Source organism: Bufo gargarizans, chromosome 5, assembly GCF_014858855.1.
Source record: "Bufo gargarizans isolate SCDJY-AF-19 chromosome 5, ASM1485885v1, whole genome shotgun sequence".
Lineage (NCBI taxonomy): Eukaryota > Metazoa > Chordata > Amphibia > Anura > Bufonidae > Bufo > Bufo gargarizans.
This window is the reverse complement of record NC_058084.1, coordinates 452820787-452832911: the sequence shown is the minus strand read 5'-3', so window position 1 is coordinate 452832911 and position 12125 is coordinate 452820787.

Here is a 12125-nt window from a genome sequence, read left to right as displayed (position 1 = left end):
AATTGGGTTATGGATTCAGTTACCACGGACCATAACGCAATTCTATGAAGGAATGCCTTTAGAGGAATTCCGTTATTCATTCCGTCATAATACAATCATATTGGCTGCAAAACGGATCCACTGCACAACGGGACGGATCCGTTTTGCAGCCCATAGACTTTTATTATGACGGAATGAATAACGGAATTCCTCTAAAGGCACTCTGTCATAGCATTGCGTTATGGTCCACCAAACGAAGCGTGAATGGATTTCATAACATGAAATTCGCTCATCTCTAGTTGTAAAAACAAAACCCATGAAACGATATAAATGTGGTATCGCTGTAATTGAAATGAGCCAGAGAATGAAGAGAACAGGTCAGTTTTATCTCATTAGGACACTAAAAACAAAACCCATAAAACTATATAAGGGCTCATGCACACGAACATGATAACCCCTTTAATCAAGTTTGACTGCAGCATTGAATGCGTTCTCCTGGCGGCATCAGCGATACCCAGAACGGTGCCATCTTGTACGGAAGAAAAGAGACCAGGCAGCCTCATATTTGAAAGTATTAAAAATACTAATAATCAATAAAAAGCATGACATAATGAGAAGAGACGCATTGTGTATGTGCTAATCTGCCAGCAGAGAAAGTATAAAATACTAATTAGCAGTATAAAGCATCCACAGAGCGGACAGAGACAATGAGAAGAGATAGTTATTAGGAGCTAGATAGATTTAGAGAGTAAAAAATAGTTGGGGTCATTTATCAAACTGGTGTAAAGTAGAACTGGCTTAGTCGCCCATAGCAACCAATCAGATTCCATCATTCATTTTGGACAGCGCCGTTAGAAAATGAAAGGTGGAATCTGATTGGTTGCTAAGCCAGTTCTACTTTACACCAGTTTGATAAATGACCCCAAGTGTTAGGGAAGCAGGGAGGTCTCAGTCATTTACACTGTCACCCCTGCAGTTTCTGCGCAGTGTGCCAGGCAGGGTCATTAGTAAGGACCAGGTCCGTACCGTGTATGGAGCTGGCTAAACACTAGCTCTGTTCCGGACCTGTCCACTAGGGGGCTGAGGTCCGTACCATGTAGGGAGTTTAGACAGCTCATACACCTGGCTTTTTCCCATACTTGGTAAGGACCAGCTGCGTTCCAAGGTTTGACTTAATTTTCGGAACGCAAAGTCGGAAATTGTATCTGATTGGTCAGTGCGGGTACGGTGCCGCCTCTTCTGCTCGCAGGCATTCTGGGAGATGTAGTTTGTAGATCTGCACAGGTCGGGTGGTTACTACACTGCGACTTCCCCCTTGAGTTCTGTGAATGTAGAATCTGCAGCTCCTTTCTGCTGTGTGGGGCCTCCGACCCCCTGACCTAGACCTAAATCTGCCCTATAACTGCCTCCCGTGCTGTTCTGCAGTTCCATTATAATTTATATATAATATAATAATTCATAGGACATAAATGTGGCTGCCTGCGGCTCCGTGGTGACATACTGTGGTTGTTTTATACACCAGTAGTGACTGCATGCTAGAACTCAGTGTATAATAGTCACTACTATATGGATATTTTTTGCAGGGACTCTTTGGCCATGTTCACACTTAAGAATAAAATCTGACAAATTTTCTGAACCAGAAATTTGGGCCTGACCCTCGCATTTCCGTGGATTGCACTGCTGCAGGTCTTTGCAAGGATTCATTACCCCCGCTATCATACAATGGGACAAATCCTTGTGTTTTCTGCGCAAAATAAGTGGAAATTCTCCTATGCAGAAACCCTGTTCAGGTGCATGTGCATCGGGCCCCGGGTGGGAGTAGTGTAGTGATGGTTGTGGCAATGATGGTGGGAGTTGTACTCACAGTGTCAGCCCTCACCATGGCGCTCCGTAGGCCATGCATAGGAGGGGCACAACTTAGCCTTCTCCTCAGGACGGACCCTGGACCTTTGGGGGCTCCTGCCTGGTGGTGGCTGGAGTGCCCTTGGTGTTAGATAAGCAGCAAGGCAGGAGGGCTGGCGGATGGTGGAGGCAGTCTCTCTTTACTGAGTGGATGATGGAGGTTGTAGCACATACACATGCAGCCGGCACAGTTCTCAGGTATTTCACAGAGCAGGCTTTTCCCAAATGGGCAGAGAAGGTGATAATCCCCTCTAAGTCTCTCTATATACACTATGCAATCTTACCAGTTGACCACAGGCGTGAAGTTACTCTCAATACACCTTCTGCAATGCCCAGTCTGCGGGGTGCAGAACTTCACTGGGTGGCCAATCTGTCTTAGAGGTGTGGCGGGCGGCAAAGTCCAAAACCATAAATGTGTGGTACCTTTTGCTGACTGAGGGTACTTTCACACTAGCGTTTTTCTTTTCCGGCATAGAGTTCCGTCACAGGGGCTCTATACCGGAAAATAACTGATCAGTTTTATCCCCATGCATTCTGAATGGAGAGTAATCCGTTCAGTTTGCATCAGGATGTCTTCCGTTCAGTCGTTTTGCTACGGTTTTCTCTCCGGCGAAAAAAACTGAAGACATGCCTGAACGCCGGATCCGGCATTTTTTCCCAAAGAATGTATTAGCGCCGGATCCGGCATTCAGAATACCGGAATGCCGGATCCGTCGTTCCGGCATACGCATGCGCAGATCGGTAAAAATGCTATGTGTCATCCACAGATCCCCTCCATAAGTGTTCCTGTAGTGAATGACCCTCAATACACGGGCTAGGGGCCGGCATCTGCTTTTATAATTGTTCTGTCCCCACATGAAGGCGAATGAAGGTGTAACTGATAATGACCTTGTGACTGTCCTACCTTCGTATCCAAGCAGTGGAGCAGACCGGACCGGCAGATGCTCAGGTTAGATGGATCCAGACGCAGACATGAAGATGCAATCAAACGTGGGTTTATTTGATCCAGAACAGTGACATACGGTTATGCAATACAGGAATGCAGTAGATGCTGTGATGTGAATGTCTTTCCTGAGGTTAACTGCTGAGGCAACTGCTGGTCAAAAACTGATGCCTTCACAAGCCAAGGTGTGAGTCTCCAGTCACAAGGAGTGCAGCACTTAAAATGGCTACAGGAAGTGACCAGAACCAAGGCTGCTAAAACCACGCCCAGCAGAGAAAAACTTTATAGATAAGGAACAAGGCGTGCAGCATACAAATTCCGGCCAGCAGATGGCAGCAGAGAAACAATACGTAGAAACAACATAGTAAAGGGAGATATAATAATACAGTGCATTAATTAAATTTGAAAGAAACAGCACACTCCCCGTCTGAAATTCACTTTGGGGATTTCACTATGACGAATGTCCATAAAATATAAACAACCTGTAAAAAAAACATGTTAGAATGCAAAACATAGATAGTCCTGTTTTCAACTTGGAATGGAGAAGATCTGCGAAGCTAAATACAGTCCTGTTCACCCGTCAGGGACGTTCTCGATGGGTAGTATTAAGATGAGTTCATTGATTGGTCTTGAGAACGTTTTAAGCTCGCCTTTCCTGAAGATCTTCAACTCCACCTTCCGGACCTTACCATCCTTGCTGGGGAAAACCTTTGAAATTAGCCCAACAGGCCAGTCAATCCTTTCGGTTTGTTGCTCTTTCATCAATACAAGGTCTCCTTCCTTCAAGTTTGGTTTGTGGTGTTGCCATTTTCTTCTTCCTTGAAGAACACTGAGGTACTCCTTTCGCCACCTGTTCCAGAAGTAATCTGCTAGATATTGTACACGTTTCCAGTGTTTTTGATAGATGTTCGCATGAGTGAATTCTCCACTAGGAATAAACGTACTCTCAATTTTTTGGGTAAGTAGAATAGCCGGAGTCAGTATGGCTGGTGTTTCAGGATCCATAGACACTGGCACAAGGGGTCTTGAATTGATAATGGCTGAAACTTCAGCGAGAAGAGTAACTAGAGTCTCATGTGTGAGTCTAGACGAGTTTACATCCATCAACATAGAATTTAAGATGTTGCGTGAGATGCCGATCATTCTCTCCCAGGAGCCCCCCATGTGGGAACTGTGAGGAGGGTTGAAAATCCAGGTGCAACCTTTTTCCGCCAACTGATCTTGAATGGACTTGGTGTCGATGTTAGGTTCTCTACAGGCTCCGATAAAGTTGCTTCCCTGGTCAGACCTCAATTGTTTTACTGGTCCTCTGATTGCGAAGAACCGTCTTAAGGCATTAATAAGGCTGGATGTGTCCATAGATTCTATCACCTCTATGTGAACTGCTCGCACACTCATGCAAGTAAATAGTACGGCCCAACGCTTACTGTTTGCGTGACCGCCGCGGGTCCTGCGTGCGGATACCATCCATGGCCCAAAGACATCTAGGCCAACATAGGTGAAAGGCGGCTCTGTACATAGTCTATCTGCAGGCAAGTCGGCCATTTGTTGGTGTAGTTGTTTTCCTCTTGCTTTACGACAGTGCACACACTGATGCAGTACTTGGGCCACACGTTTTTTCATACCTATTATCCAAAGGCCTGCAGACCGTAATTTGCCCTCAGTAATTTGCCTGCCTTGGTGTTCGGCCCTTTCGTGGTAGTGTCGGATTAGCAAGATGGTGATATGATGTTTGTTGGGAATGATGAGAGGATTTTGTTCTGCAATTCCCAGGTGGGCTTGATTCAAACGACCACCAACTCTCAGCAAGCCAAAATTGTCGATAAAGGCAACGATGTGTTCTCTCATCTCAGGCTTACTGTTCATGGTACGCTGAAGAGAGTTAAATCTAGACAGAGCTTGTTCCCTATTGTTCGGGAGTCTCACCCTGGTAGCTCGGAAGGGTAATGGAGAAACCCAGTGATTGGTTTCGTCTTTAAGGAACTCATTGTCCATTATCTTGATAAATTCTTTGTCTTCTACTGACAAAGCTATTTTATCATCGTCCTTGCTTGTGTGAAAGACAAATTTTCCCAAGTTGTCGGCAAAGAAGGGAGGAATGTCGTCAGGTGGTTGTATGAGGTCTGGAGGCTTCTCTTTCACCTCGTAGTGGTGAGGGCAAGGCTTAATGCAAGTTGTGCGTCCATCTCCACGCACGTACGTTTTGAAAGAGCGGATTCTTGGTTGATCCAAGCATACATTTCCTATGACTACCCATCCCAAGTCCAGTCTCTGGGCGTATGGTGCATAGTCAGGACCATTACACTGTTGACGCACCTTGTGTACCCTTAGATTGTCTCTGCCAAGCAGGAGTAGAATCTCGGCGTTGTTGTCCATAGGTGGGATAACGTTGGCTAGGTGCCTTAGGTGTGGTTGGTGAAATGCAGCTTCCGGGGTAGGAATTTCATCCCTATGGTTGGGTATTTGATCGCATTCGATCAGCGTCGGTAGAGGTATTTCTGTATTCCAACTGACGGAACAAGCAATGAATCCTTGTGCCCTCCTGCCGCTAGTCTCTATGCGACCCGAGCAGGTGTTTAAGATGTAGGGTTCTGACTGTCCCTTTATTCCAAAGGCTTCAAAGAATTTAGGTCCTGCTAGGGAGCGATTGCTTTGGTCGTCAATGATGGCATACATTTTTACTGCCTTTTCTGGTAGCCCCTCCGGGTAGACCTTGATAAGGCATATGCGGGCACAACATTTCTCACTCTGGCCCTCCCCACATACGTCCAAGCATGAGCAGGAAACAGCAGTGGCTGTGTTAGCGTTGTTTTGGGGCTCCCCGCCATGACTTGGAGCGGGACTGGTGGTGACAGCAGCCGGTGAATCCCCTGTGAGTGGAGTTGGGTGCATAGCTGAGGCGTGTCTTTCACTATGACACTCCTCACACTTGATAATGGATTTACAGTCCTTAGCCATGTGCTCCAATGAAGCGCAGCACCTGAAACATACCCCAAGCTCGGTGAGGACTTTCTTGCGCTCCTGTATGGTTTTGGATCTAAATCCTCTGCATTTGTTCAGTGAGTGTGGTTTTTTATGAATGGGACATTCACGATTGAAGGCCTTGTCTCCTGATGAGGTAGTGTACTGTTTACCAGTGGGTACTGCAGATGATGGTAGGTTAGTCTTCCTAACATTCACGCTGCTCTTAAAGTCTCTGTGTTTATGCACAATACTTTCATACCTTGATGATGGTGTCACTGAAGCTGTAGTATTGAACTCCAGGAAGTCGAGGCTGGGGTCGTTCCTCATCTGGGACTGTTCATCGATGAACCTACAGAAATGAATAAATGGGGGAAAGGTGACGTCATGCACTCTTTTGTACCTTGAGACTGATGCCGCCCACTTCTCTTGCAGGCTGTATGGTAGCTTCACGACAATTGGGTTCACCCCATGGGCAGTATCCAGGTAGCACAGCCCGGACAGACGAGGATCTCTTTTGGCGAGCTCCAGTTCCATGAGCAAATCACTTAAATCCTGAAGCTTGTGGACATCCTTAAGACTGATCTTGGGAACGTTCTGCAGTCTCCTGAATAGTGCCTTCTCTATTGCTTCTGCACTGCCAAAGGTGCGTTCGAGTCTTTGCCAGGCTGCAGCGAGACCTGCTTCTGCTTGTCCCACATAGACAGTTCTAAGGCTCTTGATGCGATTCGTGGAGCCTGGGCCCAGCCAGTTGATCAAGAGGTCGAGCTCCTGCTCTGCAGTTAGGTTGAGGTTGGCGATGGCAGCTTTGAAGGTTGCCTTCCAGGCCCTGTAGCTCTCCGCACGGTCATCAAATTTTGAGAGACTGGTGTTAATTAGCTCTCTGCTCACCATAAACCTGGCAAACTCAGACATATCTGATCTCTCACTGCTTGTTGCCATGACAACTTGTGATGCCCCTGGGGCGTATAGGCTGCGTGGCGTGAAAGGGTGAGATGCTTCCGGGTAGAATGATGTTGCTGCAGGGTTGAGCTGTGGTCTAGCCTCTGTAGATTCTGATGACTGCCGCTTGAGCTGTGGAGGTAGGCCAGGAAACACCTGGTAGCCATCTTGCTGTAATAACTGCCCTTGAGAGGGCGCACCTGGGCAACTGTTATTGGGTTGCTTAGGTGCTGTGGGTATCGCTGGCACTGCAGGTAGAGATGACTTGGAGGTTTCAGTGTCGTTTGCTTGGACAGTACTGCACACTGGGGGTGGTGCAGATAACTGTTTCAGAACATAGTCACTGGTGCGATCAACTGGATCGTCTATCTCCTCTGGTGGTAAGCAGACTGAATCAAAGCCTTGGCTCAATGCTTGCTCAAGTAGTCTTACTTTTGCTAATGCAATTTCCTCTTCCCTCTCTGATTCAAGGATCTTTATTCGAGCCTCTGCTTCTGCTTCTGCCCTCTTGGCTTCTGCCTCCGCTTCTGCCCTCTTGGCTTCTGCCTCCGCTTCTGCCCTCTTGGCTTCTGCCTCCGCTTCTGCCCTCTTGGCCGCCGCCATCTGAGCTTCTGTTCTCGCAAGGACTTCTTTTTCGGTGAAGGAACGCCTCACTTTGGATAGCTCTGCATTTATCCGGGCCTCTAGTAATCTGTCGCTCAGGGCGGAGCTTCTAGAGCATGATGATCTGTAGGACCGCGAGGAATGTTTGGATGAATGCGATCTGTGTGATCTAGTTTCTTGCAAATGAGAGATGCGGAGTTCCACTTTATCTTTAGCGTCCAGCACCATGGCGTCTCTTTGTCTGTCTATTGATTCTGCCTTGCACAATTCTGATGGGGCTTCTTCAATATTAGAGTCTTTTAGAAAGGTTATATACCTTGTGGACAGTCTCTTGTATCTTTCATGGGCTGAGTTCAGCCGCCCGACGGCAACTTTTAAACTGGTGGCATCGCCTGAGGAGGACTTAATTCCTGATATGAGGGAGGAAACTCGTTCCCATAGCTCTTCCAGGTTGTCACATAGCTCATCTTTCCTGGTATGATAATTTTCCGTGATCTTTATAGTTGGTTTGAGAGAGCGCCTTGGTCGCGTGACTTGGTCCACTGGAAGTGTGGGTCCTACCTCCAGCTCTTCATAATGATCAGTATCAGGTTGCATTTGCTTTGTTTCATCACTGGGGAACTGTACGAGGTCCTTTTCGGCCATTTTGATTTAAGGTGCGCTGTCTCTTTAAGAAAACGAACTTTCGAATTGGGGGCTGAAAATTGCCGTGCGGCTCAGATGAGGCACCCCGATAAGGTTCCTAAAGTGTTTTGAGTGAATTGCGGGGTTTTGGTTTGAGGGAGGCCCCGCGTGCGTGAACAGTTCTTATATCCTGCGAGCAAGGGTTAATATAGGATGTAGAAAGTGGCTTGGCGAGTAGTGGAGGACTTCCAGGTGAGAGTATATCTACTGCGGACACACCGTGCTTCCCCTTGGGCTTGTGGGACATACACTGTTGCCGGGCAGATTTGCTGCGAGTGGGCCTGTTGCAAGGGAGGTTCCTGAGTGTGGCACTGGGCTCTGAGGGAACCTGTAGCCGGGCATTAGACTTTGAGACGGGTATTTACTGGGGTATAAGGCTTTAAGGCAGTTTTTGACTGTTCTGTCCCCACATGAAGGCGAATGAAGGTGTAACTGATAATGACCTTGTGACTGTCCTACCTTCGTATCCAAGCAGTGGAGCAGACCGGACCGGCAGATGCTCAGGTTAGATGGATCCAGACGCAGACATGAAGATGCAATCAAACGTGGGTTTATTTGATCCAGAACAGTGACATACGGTTATGCAATACAGGAATGCAGTAGATGCTGTGATGTGAATGTCTTTCCTGAGGTTAACTGCTGAGGCAACTGCTGGTCAAAAACTGATGCCTTCACAAGCCAAGGTGTGAGTCTCCAGTCACAAGGAGTGCAGCACTTAAAATGGCTACAGGAAGTGACCAGAACCAAGGCTGCTAAAACCACGCCCAGCAGAGAAAAACTTTATAGATAAGGAACAAGGCGTGCAGCATACAAATTCCGGCCAGCAGATGGCAGCAGAGAAACAATACGTAGAAACAACATAGTAAAGGGAGATATAATAATACAGTGCATTAATTAAATTTGAAAGAAACAGCACAATAATGACAGCGGGGCCCGTGCAGTGACTATTCTACTACACGGGCCCCGCTCACTGTATAATCGTATCTCTAATAGTTAATGGTTACCGTATGTATATAATCGCAGAAGGAGCGCTGTGTATTACCGGTACTTACAACTACAAGCGCTCGCCGAGAGGAGGGAGGAGGCAGGCCGGGAGGACAGGCGCTGGCAGCGTGAGTCATACGTCATGCGCCCACGCCACCTGCTTCATTCATAAAGTGGGCGGCGCAGGCGCGTGACGTATGACTCACACTGCCAGCGCCCATCCTCCCAGCCTGCCTCCTCCCTCCTCTCGGCGAGCGCTTGTAGTTGTAAGTACCGGTAATACACAGCGCTCCTTATGCGATTTATTATCACTTCCTGCAGGGGCCGTCTGCAGGAAGTGATAATAAAAGGTGAAGGCTGACGGCCGGCGGCGGTTACGCGGGCCGCATGATGAGGTCTGGCGGGCCGGATTCGGCCCGCGGGCCTTGTGTTTTACCCTGGGTTCACACCTGAGCGTTCCTCAAACGCGCGTTTTACGCGCGTTTTGTCGCACGTTTTTATGCACGTTTTTTGTAATAGTAAACGCGCGTTTGACGCGCGTTTGTGTCATTGACTGCAGTGTCCTATGGCCACAAACGCGCGTCAAAACGCCCCAAAGAAGCTCAAGTACTTGTTTGAGCGTCGGGCGTTTTACAGCGCGTTCGTACGCGCTGTAAAACGCCCAGGTGTGAACCCTTCCCATAGGGAAGCATTGGTTTTCATGTCTTAAGCGTTTTACAGCGCGTTTGAACGCGCTGTAAAACGCTCAGGTGTGAACCCAGGGTTACACCCGTGCCTTAGACAGTCTTATTTTTTTAGTTGCATTAACTACTGAACGTGTGCCTGTTTTGGAGGCTTTTGCGCCTCGTTCGCCTGTTTTGGTTTTCTAGACTAACTAAGACGTTTTCTAACTTTTGCAACTTCTTTCTGACCTATTTTTTTATGTGCAAATAAATTAGACCAGTCTAAGTGAATATGAACCCGTCGAACTGAAAAACAACAACCAGAGGTCAGACTAATAAAAATATGCAGAGTCTAATTCATCAATGGCTGTGCGACTTTTAATAAATACTCGGCGAAAGAAAGACGGACGAATGAAATATGCCGGTCTAATCGTAAAGGGGTTCTGCAGTTTTTTTTAACTGATGATCTATCCCCTGGATAGATCATCAGCATCTGATCGGCGGGGGTCCCGGGCGAGCTTGATAAATGTGCCCCAATGTGTGGGGCTCACCAAGCCCTTTTGTACTGCATGTCGGTACCTTTAGGACCAGGACTTCTGTGCGGCTCCCCTAACTTCTGCCCAGGTGGCCCAATAGTGGAAGTCAGTCATGATAATGGTGCCACTATGCTGCCCGTCACACCTGCTGCACTTGCACCTACCTCTGTGAAATTTCCTCACCGGAGATCCTCTTGTTGGTCACAGGAAAATATTCAGCAGCGCTCGCCCCAGAGCTTCCCTGTGCTGGTTGCTGGGTGGGAGGATGATTTCTTTGGGGCAGAACCGGGAGGCGTTTTTTGCTTCTCCTGTTGCACCTTCGAGTGGGTAGGTATATTGAAACGGAAGCTTGATTGCTCCAGCCCACAACTGGGGAGCAGGAGCCAGTATGGCCCCTTGCAGACGAGCGTGTGCGGATTAGGTCTGGATGCGTTGCGAATGCATTCAGTGAAAAATGTGCGATTTTGCAAACAAAGTCATTAAGTTTTGTCTGCGATTGCGTTCAGTTATTCAGTGCAATGCGATTTAATACGTTTTGCACGCGTGTGATAAAAAACTGAATGTTTACAAACAACATCTCTTAGCAACCATCCGTGAAAAACGCATCGCACCCGCACTTGCTTGCGATTTTCACACAGCCCCATTCTCTTCTATGAATATAGAACATGCTGCGATTTTCACGCAACGCACAAGTGATGCGTGAAAACCATTGCTCATGTACACAGACCCATGGAAATAAATGGGTCAGGATTCCGTGCGGGCGCAATGTGTTCGCATCACGCATTGCACCCGCGAAGAAAACTCGCTGGTGTGAATGGGGCCGATGAAGCTTCTGCTGTCACTGCTGCACTTCCTGGGAGGGCCAGTAGAGGGCGTTCCAATATATCAATACACTAGTGTGATTTTAATGCCTCATTCACACATCAGTGTTCGCTCAATGTTTTCCATCAGTGACTGTGAGCCAAAATCATGACCAGGTTATTGTCTATTCATTTCGGGGAGTATACCACTTACCTGAGACACCCCCCACCGACCTCCCCCTTTCCTACCTTACCATCCTAGCCGTAATAACGACACAGAGACCGATCTTGGATTTAATGGCCACAGCAGCCGTTTATTCCCAAATCTTAAATACATAACCATAAATAATGCATAAAATTTCCATAGCATTAAATACCGTGTTATCTTCCCCACTGACGAGGGAGGTCCTCGAAGCCCCAACTTTATTAAACCGCACTTGCCCAGACTGGCACCACCGTCCTGCCTCCAGCCGTAAAAACGCCAGCTCGGAGACCAATTCACGGACGCCTTCTCCACGAGCCAACTACACCAACCATGGGAGTCCAGCCCCCACCTCCTCCATAAGCATCAGTGTCACCAACTTCGAGGACCTCCCCCCGCCTCGACTGCCGCGACATAGAACACACTACATGTAGGCCAACCCGAACTACGAACCAGACCCTAACTGAACCGTCCAACCGCTCACCCTTAGGACCCCATCTAACCCCCCCCGTACTATGCACACAGGCAACTCCTAATAAATTAATTCCAAATATGTAGTAATGTCAGGTAACAGCCAAAAATGGTATCATTTAAATTTCTTTTTTTTTTTTATCTAGCGTCCCCCACCGCAGCATATATATATATGAAGCGGGTGGGCGGGAGTTCACTGAGAAAAAGTGCAGGTACTGACCTACCCCTGACCTCTCCTTATATAACCTTTCCTCACTCCTCCCCCCTCCTTCCAATCACTGCCCTAACTTTTAAACTTTTTAACCCTCAACTCACCCATCTACCCTTCTGCAGCTAAAACCCTGTCATGTCGGCCTCCCCTTAATTGGTGGCCCAGTACGGCCTCCCTGGATTGGAGCCTCCACAGATATAGGCCGCTTTCAGGCGAGCGTATTGAAATCCGTCAGTATTCTGGCC